The sequence below is a fragment of the Chelonoidis abingdonii genome, chromosome 4, assembly GCF_003597395.2.
Source record: "Chelonoidis abingdonii isolate Lonesome George chromosome 4, CheloAbing_2.0, whole genome shotgun sequence".
Taxonomy (NCBI): domain Eukaryota; kingdom Metazoa; phylum Chordata; order Testudines; family Testudinidae; genus Chelonoidis; species Chelonoidis abingdonii.
In genome coordinates this window covers 17,639,441-17,661,606 of record NC_133772.1, presented here as the reverse complement: position 1 = coordinate 17,661,606, position 22,166 = coordinate 17,639,441, and positions in this window count along the sequence as shown.

Here is a 22,166-nt window from a genome sequence, read left to right as displayed (position 1 = left end):
GGAGGTCCTGAGTCCTCATCCCAGCCCTGCCCCCAACTTGCTGTGTAACCCCAGGCAAATCACTTCCTCTTACTTGGTGCCTCAGTTTCCCTATCTGAAAAATGGGGACAATAATAATGAACCCCACGGTAGCAGGGCAGTTACCCCGCTCCTGGGGAGAAGGGTAGGCTGATTGGGAAGGCAGCCACAGCTGTGACCACACTGAATCAAGCCCTGATATAAGGGCTAAGGGAGGCACGGAATCACTCTTCCTCTAGCCTGGGAATGGGAAGGACCTGGCTGCCTGGGAGCACAGGGTACCTGGGGCAGAGCTGTGCTGGGGAAGGGCAAGAGAAGCTGGGGAGTTCCAGCCTGGCAACTCCCCAGGCAGAGCCCTTGTTTAAGGCCTAAGCAGGTACTGGGGCTGCAGAGGTGCAGCTCAGGGATAGGCAAAGGCAGCAGGTCCAACCCCCTTGCCCATGATGAATGGCATTACAGACTGAAGTTTGCCCCAGAGAAAGTGGGGCTAGATGATGACTGGCAGTAGCCACTGAGGCAAGGTGGGCATAGGGGGAGGGGGTTCCCCTGGGAAGCACCCTAAGGTAAGGGGCACTGGGGTGCAGGAGGGACACTGGGCCTGTAGCAGGTGAGACATGGGCCAGCAGGGGGTGCTCTGAGGCTGAGGAGCTAATTCCCGAGGCAACCAGCAGGAAGCACTGTGCCGCTGAGTCCACACTGCTACACCCACAAACAGGGATCTGTGAGGGTCAATTACATGCAGCCACATGGCCAAAAACAGAAGCAATAAATACACATCAGTATCCACAAGTGAAAATGCTGAGTTAGATGCTCACCTGGTGAGAGCCAATGTAGCTCCATCCATTTCAGTAGAGTGACTCCAGGATCTGGCCCCTAACCTTGAAGGTCTGTAGTGTGCTTCAAAGGTATGGCCAAGCTGCATAAGTGCCAAGGTAGGCCAGATGGCAGCTACAGTACCTTGGGGAGCACTGATGTGGGTAATACAACCTGTGAGGTCACTAAAGTCCCTCCTGGCCCGAGGCTGAACAGGCTGTCGCCATAGCTCTCCAAATTCCTGCTAGCCAGGGGCTGGACTGCGAAAATCAAACCTAGGCCTTCCATGGGGTACTGCTCATCAGGATGGTCGAGGAGCCCCCTTCTTACCCTTTAATTTCTTGGCCTTTTTTTAACGCCCTTTTCCCCCCATGAATCCCCCTCAGGTGGCTAATCTCTCAGCCACCGTTAAGGTGCCGGTGGGGCCAGATTTCTCTCAAGAGCCCAGGGCCTGGTTTTCAAGTGCTCGGCACTCAGATCAGCGGTCTGTTTTTTTCCCCAAAGTTTCAGCACCCGGCACGCTGATCAAAGCCACTACTGAGCCCAGCCACCTGTTCTGCTCCCACAGTACTGCAACAGCCCCAGTGAGGCACCTACTGTCTTGGTTTCTACACCCATCAGGCCAGGTGGGTGTAGAAACAGGGGCCATTTCTTCAACTGCAGTAGAGTTACCTTGGGTCAAATGCAGGAGTGGATGTATCTAAAGATGATTAAGCCTTTGATTCTGAGGCCTTCATCTGCCACCTTTCAACCCAATGGAACATCCACAAGATAGTTATGAAGCTCCCCATCCGAACCAACACCATGAAATACTGGGGGGAAGGTCCTGGAAGGTACTACAGACCCACAACTAGCTTTGAGAAGGCCAGGTGGGCTACTAAAATAGCCTCTTCACTGTTGCTTAAAACTAGTGCAGGAATGGAAGAGAGAAACAGATACATGCAAAAAACCAGATAAGGCAAGGATGGGAGTGGAGAGGCGGGGGGCTGGGGAAGGAGCAGAGAGAAATGGAAGCGAATGTATGAAAAGAGAGAGGCCTAGGGGCAGGGGTGGACACAAGGAGAGGGAAAGGAGGAGAAATGGGAGGAGAGGGGATGAGGAGGGATAGCAGGAGGTGGGGGTGTTTAATCTATGTATAACTATGCAGCCATCGAGATCTAAGACTGCAGAACAAAATGCTCCTTCCTGGCCCTGATGGGTTTGGGGGCTTGTCTTCAGGAGGAAATGGACTGCAGTGGCTATTCCAGATTAGTTCCCTGTGGGGATACAGTGTTCCGGAATAAAGGTGATTTTATTCCAGAATAATGACATCGCTTTGCAAGTACACTCATTTTTCCAGACAAGTATCCATATGAGGAGCTATTTTGGAGTAGCTCTTGCCGAACAGCTTCGGCCGCAAGGGCTATTCCAGTCCATTTCTCCTGTAGACAAGGTCTTAATAACAGGGTCCAAAAATCAAAAGAACCTATAAGCATTCTCCCAGCCTAGACTCTGAGGTCACACCCACCCAGACACACACACGTGCACTCGCACACACAACATTCTGCACGTCACCTATGCCAAGAGGAACTGCAAGAGAGAAGGCAGATTAATTCCCAGCTTCTCCCCACTGCCACACCCCCAGTCCTCCTCACTCTCTCCCGCCTACATGTGCCAACTTGAATATTCATGACATGATATACCTCCCCTCTTTCCCCACCCCCACCCCGTCCCCCTAAAGAGACACACTGCCAGGACAGAACGCAATTACAGGCCTCTTAAACTTTACCAGCTACCAGGATCCGTGATTAATGAGTTGAAATGTCCACATCTTTAAAAAACAAGGGGAAAGGTTTAGAAAAAAGCAACTCCAATTACAGGCAGCTGAGGGAATTTGCCCCCCTCCTGCACTATAAGAACATATATCCAGAAAGGTTATGTTAATTTCTAATGTACAAGGCTCTAATTAATTTCAGTGGCTGGGTGGATTAGCGGAGAGTGTAAATTTCAGCCTTGGCTTGGACTGCACATAAACTTAACACCAGGGAAGGCTATGGAGCAAGGGACTCTGGTCTGAAGCTATTGCTGGGTTCCCAGGGGCCAATTGGAGTTAGAGCTGGCTAGAAAGGATAAAAATCTTTCGGGCGTGTAAGTGTGGATTCAAAATGCTTCTCTACTGCGAGTACCATTGTCCCTGCTTGACAGAAGGGGAAACTGAGGCACAAAGGGGCAACGCCTTGCCCAAGATCACATAGTGCAGGACAGAACCCAGGAGTCCTGCATTCTGTGGACCATGCTGCCCCCTCACAAAACATGCTGGGTGGAAGGAGGGATGACATTAGAAAAGGTGTTTAGATAAGTCTTAAACCACTTTAAAAGGGTAAGTTTCATTAACCCTGATTTACAGATGGGGGAAACTGAGGTACAGAGAAGGGAAGAAACTCCCCCAAGGTCGCACAACATGCCAGTGGCAGCGGAGTCCAAGGTCTATGTCCAGTGAGCCATGTTACCTATTGCCAAGCGGGGGTGCTTGAAGATGCACCCAAGGCTGAGGAGAGTTTATCTGGAGGCCTCCAGACACCATCCTAACAGGAAGCCTCACACCCTTTGCAATGTCCTGAGCACTGCTCCCACTTGAGGGGCACTTGGGAAACAGGGGCCTCCGATATCACAGCTGCCTGCACAGTCACCCGCAGCGAGGAGAAATGCTCCCCGGAAAGTAGGATGTCCCGGCAGAGACGCAAGGGCAGGGGTCAGAGAACTATGTGAAAAGGAGCTAGCTGCTCAGATCCCCCTGCTGTACCTGCAAGTCAGGGGCGGGGCAGCCAGGAGGACATCCAGGGCAGATGCCTACGCTGCAGCCTCAAGCAAGGCATCACTGTGAGTGGGCCACAGCCTACCCAAGCCCTTGTAAAGTTCACCCACTCCAGCCTCATGCCCCCTGCCTGCTACCCAGCTCAACATGTTCACTGCCTGGCAGAGGGGAAGAAGGCACACTTGGCCCACTCCCTTCTGCAGCCAAAACTGGGTCCTCAGGGCCCCTGTCCCATCCCAGCACCCTCCCCTGGGCAGACACACCTGGCCAGGTGTGGGGCAGCTCTGGAGTGGGGCTGGTAGGGAAGATATGGGCCAAGGGCAGGAAGAGACCCTGTCCGACTCCAGGGATTTGGACAGATCGTACAACCAGCTCATGGGTGGGTCCTGCCCAGGGGCGGAGGGAAAAGCTGCAGCATCTGCTGAGCAGCCCCTCCAGACACAGCAGCGTGTCCCTTCCCCACTGCCTCTCTGCTCCCAATACCCTCTTCCTCCCCTGCCACTGCCTCCCCAAGCTCATCATGCCTCTGCCCCTGGGACAAACATGAAGACCCTCCTTCCCTCGTGCAGGAATAGGGGAGTTTGGTCACTCACCCCCCAGGCGTGCCCTGGGGACAGTTCATCACCCATGCACCACAAATTGGGAGTCCACCAAATTTCCACTTCTAGCTGTGCCACTGCTCAAGCCCAGAGCAGGGTAGTGCACAGAGCTTGCAGCAGTCTATGCTGTATCTCGAGGTCACTGGCAAGGTCAGTGTCGGGAGTTCGCAGTACAGATCCCTGCGCTGTAACGGGGGCGGGGAATGGTGAGCTGGACTGCGTGTGTTGCTGATCACAACGTAGATGCTGTGGCAGAGCTGGTGGGGGCGAGGGGAGTGGTGCTGGAATAACAGGTCTGATGGAGGTCAGGACAGAGCTGCCAGGGCGTGGGTCAAGATTACAGCCGTGGGAGGGGGCTGCAGGTCAGGATTGAGGAGCATGCATAGAGCTGGGGCAGGGGGACAGGAATGGAATAGATGGGGGGGTGCGGCAGGTTAGGATTGAGGTACGGGGGACAGGATGTCAGTGACAGGATCTTGCAAGGGCAGGACTGAGCTGTGTGGGATGGGATGGGACGGGACAAACGCATGCCCCTGCTTCCAGCATGCCTTTCCCTCGCTGCTACTTTCTCTACCACTTCCAGATACATACCCATATTTTTATTATATATATAAACCCTCCAAATTCACTTCCTAAAAGATAAAAATAAGGATGGCCTCTACTGTCTATGGCTCGGGTGAGACCATAATGAAAGGGTCTGAACCCAGCAAGGCCAGAATGTGCGGCCTTGAAATACAGTAAGTTTTGAAAGGAAAGAAAAGGCTCCATTATTCTTGCATTAAACTCCCTCTCCCTCCTGCTCTCGCTCGCTCCCTCTGTCAGTCTTCCGTTCGCTCACTGCCTTTCCTCCAGCCTCTCGGAAGACAGATCGTTCCCTTAATCACTCTGGAAAAGAACCCCAAGCCGATATAATATTATAATTAATTAATTCACTAAAAAGGTATTAAATTTCTTTTCCCCCCGTGGATATTATCTGAATTCATTGACCTTTAGAAAAATCACCCTCTAATTGTAACCAGGTTCAAGTGCATTTGCAGCCTGTCCCTTTTACATTAATAATATCTTCCAGGACTCCGCTATGCTGCTTAAATACTGTATAAATTTCACTGCCCCTCAAAAAGGAGAAAGGCATGAAATGAAAACTACAGGCTGATTAAACTGGTTCTGGAATGTGGGGGAAAAGAAGGAAAGAATTCCAGTTCGGACTGTGGGATAAACAGACACCCTCCCCCATGGAGCTTAGGCCAAGGAATCCACTGGATGCTATGTCCAAAGCCCCCAATTTCCCAAGAGTTGGTGGGTCAGAGATCCTGGGACCTCAAGACCCATCTTTCCAGTGCAAATTTGAGTTCAAGATTCCTGGAATTCCAGCTTTCCTATGGGCCAACGATACTGGGACCAGTGACCCAGCTTACTAGAGGGACAAATGTACTGGGATCTCAATGGTTGTCTCTGCTACACTTGTACAGCACCCAGCACAATGGGTCCCCAATCTCAGTAGGAACCTCTAGGTGCTACCATAATCTATATACAACTAATTTTGAGACCTTGTTTTCCCAGGAGTTGAGGATCCTGGATCTAAGGATCTCAGCTTGCCCGTGAGCAGAAGAACCAAGTTCCCATTTTCCAAGACTCCAAGCTGAAGTCCAGTGTCTGGATTTTCTGGTGTGTGCCTCTGCAGTCAGAAAAATGACGGTAAAGATGGCATCAAGGGGTCCTCTGTTCATTCTCTCCCAATAATTCCAGAGCCATTTTGCTTAACTGACAAGCCAACAAGTGATTTCTCCAGAGGCCAGTGTGGTAAGTCCCAGCCTAGGCTCTGAAAATCCAGCTGGGTTCTTTCTGCCTATCATCAATTATAATCCCTGGGCCAGATCCTCAGCTGGTGTAGTTCCACTGAATCCAATGGAGCGGTCCCTGTTTTCGCCAGCTGGCAATCTGGCTATGTGTGTCTCTTTTACTGCACCCATCCGTCACTGTAGTACCTGAGCTCAGCATCACCAGCTCTAAGGTTTCCCCAGTCTGTGTTTAGCACTCAGCTCTGCTCATCATGCATGAGGCAAGGCAGAGCAAGGTTGGCTGAGGTCTGATGGTTTTGGCACTGCAGGGCCCTTTTCTAATTGTCACTAGACTCAGCCCCAAAAGTCACACACACGAGCTGACAGATTAAGCGGGATCAGGACATTTTTAATGTTAACACTCTGCAATTATACAGCCTCTTCCACCTGAGGAGCTCCAGGTGCTAATCAGTCAAATAGCAATTAATTTACCCTCCCTGTCAGTAGTATTATCGTCATCCTCATTTTGTGGATGGGAAAACCAAGGCACGGATTGATTAAGGGACTTGCCTAAAATCACACGAGTCAGTGGCAGAGCTGAGGGGCCGGGGAAGGGAGGGGTCCTGATTCCCAGGCCAGTGCCTTTTTCACCAGGTCATCCTTGTTCTCTGCCTTGACGTCTTCTGAACTGCACTGTTAAGCCTGAGCCTTCCTTGGTTTGCAAGTTGCTCCCTCTGCTTAGTACCCTCTGAAATATACATAGGCATCTCCATAAGAGAGCAGCATTAACCGCTTGGCTGCTGGCAAACTTTCCAGAGACGTTGCTTGAAGGCAGCTGCTGTGTTTCAGAAGGCATCAGGCCTGGTGGCAATGGAAGGTACAGCAGTGACTGGTGGACAGTGAGCGGTGGACAGTGAGCAGAGCAATGGCAGCAGTTGGGGCTCCTTTGGGCTGCTGAACCTGACTGTGGGTGCCAGAATAGGCCCATAACTGTCACTGAGCCCCCATGCAGCATTAGCTGTTTTTGTATCTGCTGCTTTCCTCAGCACTGAAAATCAGGGTCTGGTTTGACATCATGGGGGTGGATCAGCCCTTTCAAAGTCTCCCTCCTGCTGCGGGAGGGAATCCAGAGCGTGCACCAGGAGGCAATTCTCTTCACATCTCCACTGATCTAATTCAGGCTTCGAGGAAACTGAATCATCCAGCACCTCAGAACTAATGAGCTTGTTGGCCTGAGAAGGGGACTCTGCCACATGGTTTTTCCTCGTGGCCTGCAGAGGGTTGCTAGACATCCAGGTTTTCCCAGGACCATCCCTTTTTGGAGGTAGCTACCTTGGGAATCCCATCAGGGTGCTCAGGACACATTGCCAGCCATCCAGTTTTAGGGGCTTGTGATCATCCTGGGTATCCTCTTTTTTTGTACCACAGAGGTGGCATCCCTAGACCTGCTTGCGCTGCAGTAAGAAACAGACCCAAGCCAGAGAGCTCTGATCTAGGTCTAAATAATTCCTACCAAAAGACAGCTGGCCTCTGTGATGGCAGCCTCCGCAAAGGGACCAACGACTGAATGTGCTATATACACAATATCCCACCTACCCAGAGGAGACGTCTCCAGGTCATGGGTGAGGGGCACTGGCAGGGCCATCGGAAGCTTGCCCTGCCACCAGTCATGCTGTACGGCTCTCATAGAAGATTAGGGTTGGAAGAGACCTCAGGAGGTCACCTAGTCCAACCCCCTGCTCAAAGCAGGACCAACACCAACTAAATCATCCCAGCCAGGGCTTTGTCAAGCCGGGCCTTAAAAACCTCTAAGGATGGAGATTCCACCACCTCCCTAGGTAACCCATTTCAGTGCTTCACCACCCTCCTAGTGAAATAACGTTTCCTAATATCCAACCTAGACCTCCCCCACTGCAACTTGAGATCATTGTTCCTTGTTCTGTCATCTGCCACCACTAAGAACAGCCTACATCCATCTTCTTTGGACCCCCTCTTTCAGGTAGTTGAAAGCAGCTATCAAATCCCCCCTCACTCTTCTCTTCTGCAGACTAAATAACCCCAGTTCCCTCAGCCTCTCTTCATAAATCATGTGCCCCAGCCTCCTAATAATTTTCATTGCCCTCCACTGGATTCTTTCCAATTTGTCCACATCCCTTCTGTAGTGGGGGGGACCAAAACTGGACACAATACTCCAGGTGTGGCCTCACCAGTGCCAAATAGAGTGGAATAATCACTTCCCTCTATCTGCTGGCAATGGTCCTACTAATACAGCCCAATATGCCATTGGCCTTCTTGGCAACAAGGGCACACTGCTGACTCCTATCCAGCTTCTCATCCACTGTAAGCCCCAGGTCCTTTTCTGTAGAACTGCTGTTTAGCCAGTCAGTCCCCAGCCTGTAGCAGTGCATGGGACAGACAGATGCCTATACTCTAGGGTGCCCAGATATCAAATGTGAAAAATCGGGACGGGGGTGGTAGGATAATAAGAGCTTATATATAAAAAAGACCCAAATATCGGGACTGTCCCTATAAAACAGGACATCTGGTCACCCTACTATACTCTCCAGGGGCGTGAAGCTGGCATCTCCACCGGCGCTACATTCCCTGCTCTCTAAGTCTCCACCAGACGTAGCACCAGAAGCAATCTCAGAGGGATGCTGAGCTTGCCTCGTCCATCTCTGGTGTCATCCGTTTCTGCTCCAGAGAGGTTCACGTGAGCTGCTGTTCCAGTGGGCTAGCAGCCCTAGCTGCCTTTCCTGGTCTCCCTACCCGGGCCTCATTTTCTGTCAGCGCCAATCCTACTGCAGCATGCGCTCCTTCACAACCCTTTGCCTGATGAGTCATAATCCTTTCGTCTCCGGATCTGCTGGTGTCATTGGCTGGTGGCAAGTTGCTACTGGGGCTCTGCTCGTTATTCCTCTCTCTCCAATAATCCTGGCTGTAATTAAGCTGTCCACAAGGGCTCCATGTTCGCTAGCAGAATCCTAATGCCTTAAAAAGCCACATATGGTAAAACACTGGGCCAAATGCCTCTGCAGTGTAACTCCATTGGAGCCATGGACTCACCCGGAGAATCAACCTGACTCCTTCTTTTTGGAAGCAATTCTGGATGGAGATCAAATATTTTCTCATCTCTTGCTCTCTCTTTATTACCCACAGAGATTTACAGGCAAAGAGCTACTCTTGTTTCTTCAAAGCCAGTCCGGCTTTGCTGCCTATTCCCCACCTGAAAATGTAATCCCCTGTTTGTGACCTCATTGCAACTGTTCCCACAACAACCCCCGGTGATGTCACCAATGGAGGATTATGACTTCAGGCAGGGAAGGAGCAGCCGGAGCGGATTTACTCGGCAGCTAAAGGGGCTCATCTTTAGCCAGAAAGAAAGGAGGGTGAGGGTGGGTGAAGGGGAGGAAAATACAGAAATCCCACAAGACCTAGAAGCAGATTGGCTTCCTGAAGGCATCTCTGGCCCTTCAAATCCAGGTCCTAAGATCCATCAACTCTCAATGAGATAGCCCCTTGTAAAACCAGCCCCCAACCCCGTCACACGTGGATTGGCCAATTCCGCAGCGACACTTCCTCAGGATAATACTGGTCTTCCCCAGATAGCAGATCATTGCAGAGCCACGGAGCCCAAGCCTGAGGTCCTGTCTCTTAGTCCTTATTCAGGCATGACTTCCACTGTCTTCAAAGACCTGAGTGTTTGGCCCACAGAATCAGAGATTTGAAGTGTCTCTTAAATCGCCTCCATGTCCCCTGGCTGTGGGATTGCTGCCACCAGAATGCTGTCCTTTGCTTTGTCCACTCCAGTTTCCTGAGCATGACTATTAGACTTTGAGGGGGCTGATTCTAGAGGTAAAGCCCTAGAGTGACCAGATAGTGTGAAAAATTGGGACGGGGGTGGGGAGTAATAGGCACCTATATAAGAAAAAGCCCTAAATATCGGAATAGTTCCTATAAAATCAGGACCTCTGGTCACCCTACTGGGCATGATTCTTCTCTTACTCTAGCATAAATCAAGAGTAACTTCACTGAAACTGATGGAATTACACTGATGCAGAGCTGACATCAGTGATATCAGAATCAGGCCCCTTGTACTACACCTTCCTGCGTAGTGTGAGGCACAAGCAGACCCTGGGATCTCAGAAACAAAAATGAAGGAAAATTTTCTAGCCTACCACCTGTTTCCGGTTTACAGAAGTGATCCCATCAAAGCTAGGGAGAGATCCTAGAATATACAAATAGTTGCATGCTTTGGATTCTGCCTTCCCCAAGCTATTAGCCAAGACAGTTAGGGATGCAACTCCATGCTCTTGGTGTTCCTAGCCTTGGTTTGCCAGAAGCTGGGAGTGGACGATAGGGGATGGATCCCTTGATGATGGCCTGTTCTGTTCATTCCCTCTGACGCACGTGGCAGTGGCCACTGTCAGAAGACAGGATACTGGGCTAGATGGACCATTGGTCTGACCCAGTCTGTTTGTCTTCATGTTCCTAAAGCAGATCATAACCCCTTGAGTGCCAGGAGGAAGAGGAGGCTCCCCGTAGGCTAAATATGCCCAAGGGCAAACAGCATAACTCTCTGGCAGAGTAAAAAGTTTAAGGGGGTGATGTACCAAGTGATTTACACACGTGTGCCTTTAAGAGGTGGGAGTGGGATAGGGTAAGAATGCAGCCGCCAGAACTCGAGGAGAGGGGAGTGCTTTTGCCATCGATCCCAGGGCAGGCTAGCAAGCCAAGGATATATCCACGTATGGCTTTGTACAATCCTCACTAAAACCCATGCTGCTGGGCCTTCACTACTATTTTTAGCCTTGCAAACTAGCTCAATGCTAGTACAGGTATGCCTATCCAAGCAGCATGTCACTTTGGATTACAAGAGGAGTACCCATCTCCTTGGGTTTCCTTCCTGGGCCCCATTTGGGTAGAATCCCAGCCCTGGAGGAGTGACATTGTGATCCAACAATAAAGTAGTACATGGAGCATTTCACTTCCACCCCTTGTTGCAAGGAAGCATCGGCTTTGCTCATACTCCCAGCTTCCAGGGTGCCTGTCCTGCAGCCCCTCTGTTCCCTGCTGGCCTATTTCAAAACCAGGCATCTTTTAGGAGCAATGCTTTCCTCCCTAGACGTGCTGGCAGTTTACACAAGTTGGTTTTTAAACTCTCAGAGCCTGATTTTTCAGAGGTGCCAAGTACCCACACTCCAAAGGGAGCTGCAGCTGCTCAGCGCCTCTGTTGTCTCCAGTCAGGTTTATTTTTAATCCTCCCATCCTGACACCTCATCTGGCCTTGGGAGGGGAAGGGGGAGTATGTAGGAAGCAGCTGCAGAATAGGGGTGTTTGGGACATTCTGAGACCGCACAGAAACCTCTCTGCCTTGCGGGTGGGGGGCTGTCTTTCCTGGGCCATGTGTCCCTGTCTCTAATACAGTGCCTCCCTGTGCTCCCCGTAGCTCTCTGGGAAAGGACCTGGCCTGGCACAGAGAGCTGGCTTTCCAAATCTCCACCAGCAAGGACCTCAATCTCTCTTCTCAGTGTCTGTCCCCCAGCACTGCTGTTCCTTCTCCCCTCCACAGCTCCTGCCATAGTTATGGTCGAGCCCCTTGTCTCAAACCCTGAGCAATCCCGTGTCCATTCAAGGTTCAGCTGGCTGCCCATGAATCAGAGCTAAACTTGGGAGCCAATCCCACCCACTCTCCCCATCTACCAGCCCAGAGTTGAGACATCCTTCTTGAAAGTGACCTCATATCTTTCTCCATGAAAACACATTGTGACATCATCATCCTCCCCCTGACTACCTGTTGTGACCTCATACCCATCTCGGTGAGAACAGGCTGAACTTGAGTCAGTGGCCAAGGAGATGGGCTTTTGCTGGGGCTGGGGGGGAGAGGGGCAGTGGTGCATGGAACATATGTGACTGAAGAGAACTTAAAGCATCTCGGTACAGCATGGTTTGAAGTGCTTGCAGGGCTGTTCCTTTGGCATGCTGCCCCCTGGTGTACCTGCTGGGCATAGCATCCATGTCATCACCAAACCCACTATCACAAAAGCAGAGAAAGATGGTGGCAAGCCATAGGGGAGGGATTGGAGCTAATGAAAGCTATCTGCCTTGCACCAAGGAACAAAGAATTTGTCTACACTAAGGAGTTGGATTGGAAAGATGTAGATACACTGCAAGCTGAACCATTCAGTGCAAACACCTACACGGACATGTTGCACCAGTGCAAGTCACTTTGTAGACCAGGGGTTTGCAACAGTGCAGCGATTTCAGTTAAAGAGAATCCAAGTGCAGGAAAGTCCTTCGACACTGAGCAAGTGTGGTGGCAGGGCCCAGAGAGATGCCCCATCTGGGATGCTCCCCCATGGTACTTGTCCCAGTACTGAGAGGGCTAGCTCAGAATTCAGGGGGCCTGATTCATCTCTACCAGGGTAGCATTCCCACCTGCACTAAAGAAGCACAGCGCTCCGCTGTGAGAGGCCTAAAGAGAACAGGGGAAGAGGAGATTCAGGAGAAAATGTGCCCTTGATCAACCAATGCTAGGCTGGCCGCTAAGAGTGACTGACCTTACAGATCCAGCCAGGACAATGGGCCAAATCCTAGCTGCTTGTCTGATTTTACTCCACTTGTTCACAGCACTTATTTGGGGACAGTTATGCCCCCTCCTTTCCCCCATTGGCTTCCAGCAGGAATTTGTGAATTTTTCATCCCCTCCCCGAGGAGAGAGATACCTAAGCTGACCTGGAGTAGACCAGGTCTAAGGACTCTTGCCTAAGTAAGGGCAGATTAAGAACTGCATGGAGGGGCTCAGATGCTGGGCCAGTGTGCCTTTCCCTTGGCAAAGCCAATACACCACTGTCATGCTAAGTATCTGGGTCTAGCCCAGGGGTAGGCAACCTATGGCACGTGTGCCGCAGGCGGCATGTGAGCTGATTTCCACCAGTCCGGGGGGCTCTGAATTTTAAGTTAATTTTAAATGAAACTTCTAAACAATTTTGAAACCTTATTTACTTTACATACAACAATAGTTTAGTTATATATTATAGACTTCTAGAAAGAGACCTTCTAAAAAGGTGAAAATGAATTACTGGCATGTGAAACCTTAAACTAGAGTGAATAAATGAAGACTCAGCCCATCACTTCTGAAAGGTTGCCGACCCCTGGTCTATCCTGTTTCCCACCTACCCATTGCCATTGTGTTGCTGAAGCTCTCTCCAAGAAGGGGTGAAAACCAGCTCTGCCCTGTGACACTGGGCAAGTCACTTCCCCTCTCAGTGCCTCTTTCCTCTCCCTGCCTTTGTCTCTCTTCTCAGATTAGACTGCAAGTTCTTTGGGGCAGGGACAATCTCTTGACTGAGTTGGGGATTGGTCCTGCTTTGAGCAGGGGGTTGGACTAGATGATCTCCTGAGGTCCCTTCCAACCCTGATATTCTATGATTCTTACTAAGTGTAAATACAGCACCTTGCACAGCGGGGCCCTGACCTTCATTGGGGCCTCCAGGTGCTACCTTACTATTGCCAATACCACACTAGGAAAGTTATGACAAAGTTTGATTTTGTAACATATCATTCATACATCAAGAGGTCTGAACCCCCACTGCATAGCTAGTCCTAGATATCAACAGGACAGTGCTCGCCCGTCATTTTGAGCCTTCCATTTGGTGGTGGGTGCAACATCACAGAACGCATGATCCCAACCTGAAAGAGATCGGCCGAGGATGTCATTAATAAAAAATCTCTCAACTATCCTTGCAAGACAAGTACTATTAGTCTCATTTTATAGACAGGGAAACTGAGGCACGGAACCATTGAGTAACTTGCCCCAGGTGTCACAGCAAGCCAGTAACAGAGCTGGGAATAGAAACCAGAAATCCTGACTCCTAGACCTATTCTCCAACTACTAGCCTATGCTCCCCCGCCACAGGTAAGTGCTGTATCAGTTTCCCCTCATGTATATCAGTCACTGCATATCAATCCAAACCTAACATCTCCGCTATGCTAGTCCTGTGCCGCACCTCAGCTCTGCCAATGCACTTCAATTCTGCCCTGCATGAACCACCTGTGATTCCGGACCTCCTCTTCCCAGCTCTGTCTGGGCACCATAGCAGTATCTTTTAGCTAAGCCTATCATTCCAGATCTGGGACCCCATAATGTTTTGATGCTGCCCCATCACCCTTACCTGCAACCCCCCCTCTGCAGTAATTGCATGGTGTTACTGTGATCTGGAGAAACAGCTTCTAGGACAGCGGTTCTCACAGCATATTGTTTGGTGGCCTCAGAGTACAGCCACCAATTCTTGCTGGTGGGTGCTCTGAGAATTTTTCCTAAAATACTTAATTAACTTTAGGAAAAACAAATAAATATGCACAGATACACGTCCAGATTGTTGTAATTTATTTATGTAGGGGTCTTTTGCAGACTCAATAATAAAAATAATGTACAGTTTAACCTATGTAGACTAAGTGCTTTGGGGACAGGGACTCTATTACTCAGTCCGTGTCCAGTGCATAGCACAGTGGGGCCCTAATCTCAGCTAGGATGTGTCACACGGGAGCCGACAGTCCAGTTTTCCCACACTGCACCATGAACAAAGGACAGGCTAGAGCAGCCATGTTTTGGGAGGGCGCTAGGAAGTCTGGGATATGGGTGATTGAACTCAGATCTTCGTACCACAGGGTGGATGCTGGTGGGGCCTGAGCTCCAAATTTCTTAATGTAAGGTCAATATGTCGTGTGGATGCTCAAGCCCTGGGCTTGGAAACCCAGGGTCCATAGACTCAAGGCCCATTAATCCTGGGCTTACATTGTCAGGTAAATATATCCACAGATCAGGGTGCAACTTCACAAAGCCCAAACCCCTCTAGTTCAGCTCATCGTGTCTGCCCGCACCATGGAGCTGTTGCCGGGTGACACTGCCCAGCACAATAACAAGGGGCCAAAAAAGCATTACTAGGTGTGGTCTTGCAGTCACTACCTGTTCAGTACCCAACAGCTTCCATTGCCCTCAATGGGAATGGGAGGGAGAGGATTCCCCATGGTTCTCAGCGGGGGGAGGGGTGTTCCCTATTGTTCTCAGTGCCTGCTGAGGGGGAGGGAGGGGATTCCCCACGGTTCTTAGTTGGGCGGGGGTGTTCCCTATTGTTCTCAGTGGGATCTTTGGGATATTGCATAGCCCTTTAGAAACTGACCTATTTAATCACATGCGTTTTCTTTTGGGTTCTTTTGAGACTCTGTCCCTAGATGTCCAAAGGAGCTGAGTAACTAAAGGGAGTTTATAGCCAGCACAGTGACATGCATCCAGCTAGTAGAGATGGCCAGGGGTCCCCAACACCAGAGTCAGAGCTAAACATCAGCTTTCCCAGGGTTTGGATCCAGAGTTTGGGTCTTTCTATCGATTACTGGAATGCAGTCGCTCCCTGAGGCCTCAGCCATGACCATCAAAGAGCTTCAATGCACTAGGCTCCATCAACAAACAAAACAAGGCAAATGGGCTGACATCATTCAAACAACATATTGGATTGATTCTCCCTGGCTGGTGCCTTGCACGGGCATTTATCCCTGTACCCAGTGGGGTAAAACACCACCAACTCATAGCACCCACAGGCACACTAACTTTGCACTGGTGCAAAAGACTGCTGGAAATGCACCATCAGGCAGGATTAGGGAGCCCTGGTCCCCATTGCCCGTGTAGTCATTTACACCTGTGCAAAAAGAGACCATTGTGATTCACACACACTTTGCACGGCTGCAAAGAGCTTACACAAGCTACAGCAGTGACTGGGGATCTGGCTTAACGCCCCCCCACCACACCACCACCCTCATCCTGCCAGCATTGCTTCCTTGTCCCAGAATGCCCCCCAAGGAAGAAAATAGCAACATGACTCCTAACCAGCACGCCACCCATGTGCTGCTATCCCTGCAGGGGAGTTAATAAGAATTGCAACCCCAACTCGCACGCTCCTGCCTTTTTATATCCTAGCTGGAGCCTTGACACTGATTTTTTTCCTTTGGATGGCTCGTATGTAGTAATTAAGAGCCCTTCTCTACCGCCTGCCCAAGTTCCCCATCTTTGGCAGCTGTTGTTTAACTGAAGAAAACCCCTTTTTGTCCTCTCCCCCCACCCCCTTCTGACCGTAAAGGGATGACAGCGCTCCAAGCCAGGGTCTTTTGCATTTCTGAGTTGGTTCTATTAATTGGAAGGAGGGTTAAGAATCTGCAAGGTCGTTTCAATCTACATCTGACCTTCAGAGTAATCCTTTATGCCAACACCAGAGCATGTCATTAAAATGAGGCCCTCTACCATATCCCGGCATCCCTTTATTCTCTCCTTGTGCACATTAATTGCTCATAAGTTGATTTGATCTCCCTATTCTGCAAGAAGTAAATTGCCCTCTTATTTCGCCATTTTCATCCTGTTTTCTTAATTAGGCCCTTAAAAATCTCTAGGGCCTCAGCCGGGCCGCAGGCCTCATCCTGGGAATAAATTTTGATCTCAGTCTGATAAAGAGTGAGCAAACCCAGAGATTGAACAATGTCATTCACCCCCCCTCCCTTCCTCCCCTCCTCGCTATTCTCTTGACATGAAAAGGCTATCAGTTTTTCTCTGTGTTAATATAGGAAATAATTCACACTTCAGGCACTGTTCTCTATTTAGTGTTCACACTCCCCAGATAAATCAAATCAGGGTTTTTTTGGTAAGTGTCTGAAACTACTTTCTCTCTCTCCTCTTCACTCCCCTCCCTTCCCCCGCCTTTAACAAAGTTTCCAAGATTAGCCTGTGTGATTTTTCCATCCCAGAAGTCTATTTTAAGGTATTTTTTATTTTATTTTTTTAAATTCTATTGTCAGTGAGGAGCTGACCCACAGCCGGAACTTTTCATGAGTGACAGACAAAAATGCCGCAGCTCTACCCGGCCGAGTAGCTTTTTCCTAAAATACCTCACGAGCAAAGAGCTCAGTCGCTTGAAGCTTTAGACATGTGAGGAGTTTTGGTCAGCATATGCTCAACCCCTTGCTTGTATGGTGCAGCAGGTTGTTATTGAGGGATTCGATTCTGGTTTGATTTGTGGGGTGGCTCATGATAAAACGGAACCTTCTGCCCTCGGGTACTTAGCTGCCACCTTTACTGTAGGATCTGAGTGCCTCACAGTCCCTAAGTGGATTTATCCTCACAATGCACCTGGGAAAAACGTTTATCTCCCTTTTATAGATGGTGAACAGAGCATAAGTTGCCCAAGTCACACAGAAAGCCTATAGCAGAGCAAGGAATTGTACCTAGGCTTTTTGAGTTCCTGACCAGCACCCTAATCCCTGGGCCATCCTCCATCTCTGGCCTCAAAAACCAGGGGATAACATTTTCAAAAGCAAAGTGACTTAGGAGCCTAATTCCAGTTTCAAAAGCGATTGAGGAACTCAAATCCCCAGTGAGACTTAGGGCTTGTCTACACGACACCACAGTCCAGACTACAGGATTGTGAGTTGTGGAGCACATTAACTACCCAGCTTAGACCCTGCTGGTGCAAACAACGAGGTACCTTGTGCACATTACCATAGTCCTGTTTGAAACGGGACTACATCAACCCCTTTTAGTTCACACCAGCAAGGTCTACAAGGTCACATCCCTGGAGTCTGCACTGCAGTGCCGCACAGACAAGACCTTCGGCCCCTAAATCACTTAGGCTCTCTTGAAAATGTCAACCTACAGGAACAGGGAAAAGACAGATTACATCAGCAAGCTTGTCTCCCTGCTCTGGCAGCTAGTCACCTAACAGAGGGCAAATGAGAAATTAAAACAATATTGCACTTGAGGTCTGGCCCATTGATTACAATGGGTATTGGATCAGGCCCTCGCTTTTAACCAAAAGGCCTGGAGAAAAAGACCCAATAAGCTAGTTTCCCCCACTTCCCTCTGCCTATAGATGGGCTCAGATCCAACTCTCTTGAACTTTAGAGCACATGACATCTGCACCCAGATCCAGATGAAAATTGTGTCTCGCTGGAACGGGATGACCCAAACACTCAGCTCTGAACCACTCCTGTGAACTTCAGGCAGTTCAGATCACCTGATCAGAATGAGGCAGCTTCATCTCCTCTCTGCTCCTAAACTTTGCAGCCTGGTTGGAAGGGCTGGCATGTTCCCACTGTAGACCCAGTCCCTCTGCTTCCATGGCTGGGGGGAACAAGCCACTGTTAGCCAGAACCCGCTAGGGTTGCTGCTGGGTCAACTCAGGGGAGGCCCGTAAATTTATCTCCAGGACATGCATGAATTTGAGTTTTGAGGGGAGATGGCTGGGTGGTGAGAGGCAAACTCAAACTCTGTGTCCCTGCATGATAACATAGGAATACAAAAAAAATACCCGCTCCTGTGTGGAAGTCGAAGGCAGCCCTCTCTGCAGGCTCTAAGACACATGCACCACTCCTCAGGTAGAATCTGGTTTGTTTGAGACACATGCACCCACCTTCCCAGAGGGTTTAATTAGCCAGCTGGACTGCTAATCAGAGGCCTGCAGCTGCAAGGTGTCACCATGGTTACCAGGCCCAGGCACACAGTCCCTTCAGCCACATGGCAGGATGTCAGAATGGGCCCAATGTAAATGGCTGCTTGGTGTGAGGGGGAGTTTGAGGGGCTGGGGAAACTCTGCTTTTCTACCCACGGCAGCCCTGTGGGCCAAGCTGGATTTCACACAGCGATGGGAGAGCTTCATTTGCACTTAACACTAAATTGGCCAAATGCTGATCTTCAAAGTGTCAAGCTGATGAGAGCCCTTAGTGTTAGCACCTCTGAAAACCAGGCCATTTGCTTAGGGGCCAGGCCTTCACTACCCAGTATGAAAACTGTTGGTCTGATTGCCTGGTCCAAGGTCACAGAGTGGCACAGCTGGACAGAGAACCCATGCATCCTGCCTGCTAGCTCCTCACTGTAATGGCTAAGGCCTTGGCTACACTGACGCTTTACAGCGCTGCAACTTTCTCGCTCAGGGGTGTGAAAAAAACACCCCCCTGAGCGCTGCAAGATACAGCGCTGTAAAGCGCTAGTGTAAACAGTGCCGCAGAGCTGGGAGCGCAGCTCCTAGTGCTGTAAGCTAATCCCCATGAGGAAGTGGAGTACATGCAGCGCTGGGAGAACTCTCCCCCAGCGCTGGCGCTGTGACTACACTCACACTTCAAAACACTGCCGTGGCAGCACTTTGAAGTTTCAAGAGTAGCCAAGCCCTAAACCAGGCTCCAGCCAGGAGCTGTTTGCAGCCTCCAGGAGTTCTGACTCCCAACCTCTCTGCTGTAACCACTAAAAGCTCCACCCAAACATGTTCCATCAGTAGATCTCAAAGCCTTTGACAAAGGATGTCAGCAGCAGCACCCCTATTTTACAGCTAGAGGAAACTGAGGCACACAGCAGAGCCAGGACTAGAACCCAGGGCTCCTGAAGCCAAGACCAGTGGGCTATCCACTAAACCACATTCCCTACCAGAGGGAGGCATAAAAACCTGTGTGTTTCAAGCTCTAGTCCCTCCCCAGAGCTCAGAGTGCAGCCCAGCAGTCCTGCCTCTGCAACCTCCCCTTTAACCATTGGGTCATGATTCCAGGGCATTAGCACCAAGGCTCCATCGACCCTACGAGGAAGGGATGAGAGTGCCCTGCTTGGCTCCCATCAAGCTTGCGTGAGCATAAACAGCAGCACAGCACAGGTAGTGGCAGTGGAAACACAGCTGAGTAGGTGGGCATAAGCAGGGGAACTGCACCATTGGTTGTAGCATAGATATAGCCCAAGAAATTTGAGGGGAAACTTTGCATCGTGCTCTCCCTTTATTCTCAGACACCCCCACTGTTCAGGGAAACCTGACCACACTGCGGGAGAACCCCTGAATATGTTCAGAAGCCGTTCCCTGCATCCCACCTGGACAGCGTAAATGTTCAGATGGAGAAGCTGCAGTCCCTGCGCTCAAGCCAATTACAGCAAGGCTGAAGGTGGGACTCACGCTTCTCCCCAATAGCACCAGAAAGGGTGCTTTGCTCAACAGCTACTTGAAGTGCTTTAGGTAGAGAGAGATGATTGCTGTCATCTCTGGCAGGCTGGCAGTACGCCACTGACTGAGGCCCTGCCTACACCACAGCAGGGATGGAGGATGGCATGCATCCATCACCCAGAGGGGTACATTGCCAGCATGCCGCGGAACAGAGCCAGGCCAGACTTGTCACGTTCATTGTGCCTGAGTCTGGACACACTTTCTCCATTAGCACCCCCCATCAACTGCACGTACACATCAGAAATCTTCCCAAACTGACCCACTGAGGACGGGTGGCAGCTGATAACACCACAGAGTTGGTGTGCTTTAGAGAGTGCAACACAAACTAGAGGGAGAATGTCTACACAGTTAGGGCACTGGCCTCAGACACGAGACCTGGGTCTCTGCTGCAGACTCCCTGACCTGAGGCAAGTCAGAGCCTGCCTCAGTGTCCCCATCTGCACACTGGATATAATATCCCTGCCCTGCTTCTCAGGGGGATTGAGAGGGTTTGGTCTGCATGGCTCAAAAGCTTGTCTTTCACCAGCCAAGTTAGCCCAATAAAAAGATATTACCTCACCCACCTTCTCTTTCTACTATCCTGGGACCGACCCAGCTACAACAACACTGCAAACAAAATTATACAGTATTTAAAAATAACTCAAAATAGTCTGAATTCTCCCCAAAAGTTGGGAGTTTTGGTGCGTCTTTAAAGGGCTTCTGTCACTATTCAGCACCCGTGACAAAGGAAAATAATTATAGACCAGTTCCTCTCATTGATTCCTTTGCAGAAGGCAAGAGAGCTCCAGCTTCAAAATCAAAATCTGGAACAGCTATGCCAACAGCACCATCTTGTGCTCCCAAGTCACAAGTGCAGTATGTTTCAAATGCAATAATAGTGCACCTGTGTAAATAAGGATCCGGTTTTTCTCAGTAACAAGCATCACGGGGCAAAAATTACATCCTGGAAAAGATCCTGAATGATGGATACAGACACGGATTTCTCTACCACCAGGCATATTTAGATGTCAGGGTTATATTCATGCATAAAAACTGTAGCATCATTGCAGAAAATGTGCGTGGGAGATGTGTGTAAAAAAAGCGTCTGACAAATGGAAAAACCAACTGAAGGGGATGATCCTGATCCCACTGAACTCAAAAGTACCGGTGGCTGATGGCAGTCAAGATTTGAACACTAAGTCCACCGGTCACAAACTGTCCCAGAACTACTGACCCGTTGTGGGACCATCTTTCAGCAAAGCTCAGCTCTCATTCGGGCACCCAATTAAAAAACAGATTTTTAGCCCCCAGCAACTCCCCCTTGTCACACTCACAGCCAGATTTTTAATAACGCAGCATGTGTAAGGCTCTTCCAAAAACCTGGCTACTTATCTAGGCACATAAATAGTTTCAAAGAATACTATAGAGTTTAAGGCCAGATCATTTAATCTGACCCTTCTGCATATCCCAGGCCATTCAGTTGCCCCTTAATACCCCTATGTTGAGCCTTATGATTTCAGTAAAACTAAAGCATTTTAGTCCTCAGGACACTGAACTGTCGGGTGCCACAGGCAGAGAAGAGACACCAAGGTGCCACCAATGCCCAAGACCCCTGCAATGTCAGGGAACTGACTAGGTGAAAAATGCCCAGGTGATCCCAGTAGACAAGTCACACTCTGTGTCATAGGGAAAGGTGAAAAAAAATCTGATTCCTGCTAATCTGACTTGGGGTGGGGGGAATTCCTTCCTGACCCCAAATCTAGTGACTAGAACTCTCTGGAAAATCTGTTCCTGATTATGGGAGATGAGCCCTTTTGAAAATTCTGGCCCATGTGACCTTGGACAAGTCACTTCCCTACTTTGTGCCTCTGTTTTCCCCTCTGTAAAATGGGCATAAGTGATACTGATTTGCTTTCATAAACCACTTTGAGATCTCTGGGATGACAGCCACTGTGGAAATGCATGGGATCATCATGGTTGCTGCCCTTTGCTCCACACAAATAAACTTCTACACACAGATAGGCTGTAAATAAATATATTTTAATGAATGATTTTTTCCCATTCTAGTTCATTCTTTTGTACATTTATTTATAAAACAGTAGTAAAATTTTTGAATCAGAGCACAGTGCATTAAAAAACAAAACACAAAAGAGATAAAAAAATCCTT